The 4,352-nt window shown below is 40.6% G+C and overlaps 1 pseudogene; it reads left to right on the forward strand.

Annotated features, from left to right (window-relative positions):
* The first annotated feature begins 239 nt into the window (after nt 1-239).
* LOC111958071 (geranylgeranyl transferase type-1 subunit beta-like) overlaps nt 240-4,352 on the forward strand; it is a 56,923-nt pseudogene continuing 52,810 nt past the window's right edge.

Here is a 4,352-nt window from a genome sequence, read left to right on the forward strand (position 1 = left end):
GTCGTTCTTCCCCTGAACAAGGCAGTGTTAACCCACTGTTCATAGGCTGTCATTGTAAATAATCATTTGTTCTTAACTGATTTGCCTAGTTAAATAAAAATATGGACTCGGACCAGGCTAGCTTGGTCATTTTAAATCTTAGACAACAATATTTCATAGTTTTATTTGATATTCATTTGATATTTGATAGTTTTAGTAATGACAACCAATTACCTAGCTAAGTGATGCATTTGGATTGCATGGAGTTGGCTATAATGCTGACATATCATGTACACTACCACTCATTATTTATTTTTCTGTTCTTACATACCTTTGCTAATTCTAATAGTATTGTTCTATTACTAGGTGTATAAACGTTTGTTTTACCTGTTGTGTTCCTGTCTAGGTTGACCATTGTGTTCTTTGCTCTCTCTGGTCTTGATGTCCTGGATTCCCTTGATTTAATAGACAAGCTCAGCTTGATTGAATGGGTCTACTCACTACAAGTTCTTCCTACAGAGGACCGTAAGTGTTTCCATGGCCTACTGTAGGTTTTAAGCACATTGTATTCAGGAAGTATTCCGATCACTTCACTTTTTCCACATTTGTTACGTTACAGCTTTATTTTAAAATTGATTAAAATATATATATATATATATATATATATATATATATATATATATATATATATATATATATATATATATATATATATATATATATATATATATTCTCTCATCAATCTACACACAATACCCCATAATGACAAAGCGAATATAGGTTTTTAGAAATATTAGCACATTTATAAAAAATAAAACAGAAATACCTTATTTACATAAGTTTTCAGACCCTTTACTATGAGACTCGAAATTGAGTTTAGGTGCATCCTGTTTCCATTGATCATCCTTGAGATGTTTCTACAACTTTATTGGAGTTCACCTGTGGTAAATTAAATTCATTGAACATGATTTGGAAAGGCACACACCTGTCTATATAAGGTCCCACAGTTGACAGTGCATGTCAGAGCAAAAACCAAGCCATGAGATCGAAGGAATTGTCCGTAGAGCTCTGAGACAGGATTGTGTCGAGGCACACGCCTGGGGAAGGGTACCAAAAAATGTCTACAGCATTGAAGGTCCCCAAGAACACAGTGGCCTCCATCATTCTTAAAAATTGAAGAAGTTTGGAACCACCAAGACTCTTTCTAGAGCTGGCTGCCAAATTGAGCAATCAGGGGAAAAGGGCCTTGCATCAGGGAGGTAACCAAGAACCCGATGGTCAATCTGACAGAGCTCCAGAGTTCCTCTGTGGAGATGGGAGAACCTTCCAGAAGGACAACCAATAATCTCTGTAATCTCTGTCAAAGTTGCTTCAACAATGTCCAGAGTAAAGGGTCTGAATACTTATGTAAATGTCTTTCATTTTATTTGCAAAGATTTCTAAAAAACAGTTTTTGCTTTTTCATTATGGGGTATTCTGTGTAGATTGAGGGGGTAAAAAATAATTCAATCCATTTTAGAATACGGCTGTAACGTAACAAGATGTGGAAAAGTCAAGGGGTCTGAATTAGGGATGCACAATATATCGGTGAACATATCGGAAACGGACGATATTCTCTAAAAATGCCAACATCGGCATCGGCCCAATGTCTAGTTTAACGCCGATGTGCAAAACCGATGTCGAAGCTGACGTTATTTATATAATTTATATAACGTAGGTACATGACATAATGACGCCACATAAAATTCTGTGCTACACATGCAGTACAGTACTCCTAACCTAGCCCACAATGTCTGCTGTGTGGATCGAGCAGTCATTTGAAAGAACATTTCAGCGAGACAACTCATAGGCGAAATCCAAGATAATGTTATTCATTGCCCTTGACAATCAACCGTTTTCTGTCGTGGGTGATGTTGGCTTTTGCCGACTGGTCGAGCACCGGTACACATTTTGCCCTACCTGAGTTACACAGTAATAGCGTCACTGCTATTAGCTTCACAACATACTATGGAACGCCGTTTGGGTCTTTGCGTGTCAAAAAAGATACACGTTAAATAACACTATTTGACGAGTCAAATAAGCTTTTAATTTGACATGTAAAATAGCACACTTCTATTATAGAATGTTGTGTGTTCTGAATTTGCACGTGCAAGCCAAGCGCCACCACTACTATCAGTAGCACTGTCAAAGCTGTACTTAAAGGTCTGCAAACAAGCAAACACCGGCCAAGAACGATGTTTACAATACCGCGTTGGTAATAAAGCATTATTTGTTCGACCGCAACTTCTGGGGTAGCTAGCACCAATACAACCAGCCTGAAAACAATGACCAGTAGAAACTGCAGTCATTTTCATTATTCTTAGCAATGATTTAGGAATCATTGTGAGTAAGTATGAGCAAGGGAGCCACTTGTTGTTCGTCTATTGAAATTGAACTTGAGTTCATGAAAATAAATATCTAGCGTTATAAAGGATTATAAAGGAAGGATTGTTCTACTCAGTTATATCACCATCACCAGCTGGGTGTTCTGTGTGCAAGGAGTTTTGAATATTCGTTTTAATTTAATTTAATTTCAGCTAGTTTCATCTGGCTAATGATGCTCGAACGGACCGGGTTATGTGTTGTGCAGCTAGCCACAATAAGAATTAGGCACAATAGTGTAACTTGCGGTTTGCCTTCGAAAATAAAAGTACCGCTTTGGAAGTGATGCAGAAGGTTACAATTGGTGGAATCATTTTTTTATTTTTTTATTTTTTTTATTTCACCTTTATTTAACCAGGTAGGCTAGTTGAGAACAAGTTCTCATTTGCAACTGCGACCTGGCCAAGATAAAGCATAGCAGTGTGAACAGACAACACAGAGTTACACATGGAGTAAACAATAAACAAGTCAATAACATGGTAGAAAAAAAAGAGAATCTATATACAATGTGTGCAAAAGGCATGAGGTAGGCAATAAATCGAATAATTACAATTTAGCAGATAGCAGATTACACTGGAGTGAATAAATCATCAGAATGATCATGTGCAAGAAGAGATACTGGTGTGCAAAAGAGCAGAAAAGTAAATAAAATAAAGAGATATGGGGGGTGAGGGTAGGTAAATTGGGTGGGTGTGATTACAGATGGACTATGTACAAGCATTGCAGCGATCGGGTTAGCTGCTCGAGTAGCGAATTTTTTAAAGTTGTTGAGGGAGATAAAAGTCTCCAACTTCAGAGAGATTTTTGCAATGCGTTCCAGTCGCAGGCAGCAGAGAACTGGAAGGAAAGGCGTCCAAATGAGGTTTGGCTTTAGGAGTGATCAGTGAGATACACCTGCTGGAGCGCGTGTTGCGGGTGGTGTAGCCATGTGACCAGTGAACTGAGATAAGGCGACACTTACCTAGCATAGCCTTGTAGATGACCTGGAGCCAGTGGGTCTGACGACGCAATGTAGCGAGGGCCAGCCGACTAGGGATAACAGGCTCGCAGTGGTGGGTCGTATAAGGTGCTTTAGTAACAAAACGAATGGCACTTGTGATAAACCTGCATCAGTTCTTGCTGAGTAGAGTATTGGAAGCTATTTTGTAGATGACATCGCCGAAGTCGAGGATCGTGGAATAGCAGTTTTCTAGGGTAAGTTTGGCGGCGTGAGTGAAGGAGGCTTTGTTGGCGGAATAGAAAGCGATTCTTGGCTTTGATTTTGGAATTGGAGATGTTTGATATGAGTCTGGAAGGAAGAGTTTGCAGTCTAGCCAGACACCTAGGTACTTATAGATGTCACATATTCTAGGTCGGAACCGTCCAGGGTGGTGATGCTAGTCGGTGTGTCGCGGTGCAGGCAGCGAACGGTTGAAAAGCATGCATTTGGTTTTTACTAGCGTTTAAGAGCAGTTGGAGGCACGGAAGGAGTGTTGTATGGCATTGAAGCTCGTTTGGAGGTTAGATAGCACAGTGTCCAAGGAAGGGCCGGAAGTATATAGAATGGTGTCGTCTGCGTAGAGTGGATCAGGGAATCGCCCGCAGCAAAGAGCAACATAATTGATGTATACAGAAGAGAGTCGGCCCGAGAATTGAACCCTGTGGTACCCCATAGAGACTGCCAGAGGACCGGACAACATGCCCTCCGATTTGACACACTGAACTCTGTCTGCAAAGTAGTTGGTGAACCAGGCAAGGCAGTCATTAGAAAACCGAGGCTACTGGTCTGCCGATAAGAATATGGTGATTGACAGAGTCGAAAGCCTTGGCCAGGTCGATGAAGACGGCTGCACAGTAATGTCTTTTATCGATGGCGGTTATGATATCGTTTAGTACCTTGAGCGTGGCTGAGGTGCACCCATGACCGCTCGGAAAACCGGATTGCACAGCGGAGAAGGTACGGTGGGATCGCG

Source organism: Salvelinus sp. IW2-2015, linkage group LG33 (assembly GCF_002910315.2).
Source record: "Salvelinus sp. IW2-2015 linkage group LG33, ASM291031v2, whole genome shotgun sequence".
Taxonomy (NCBI): Eukaryota; Metazoa; Chordata; class Actinopteri; order Salmoniformes; family Salmonidae; genus Salvelinus; species Salvelinus sp. IW2-2015.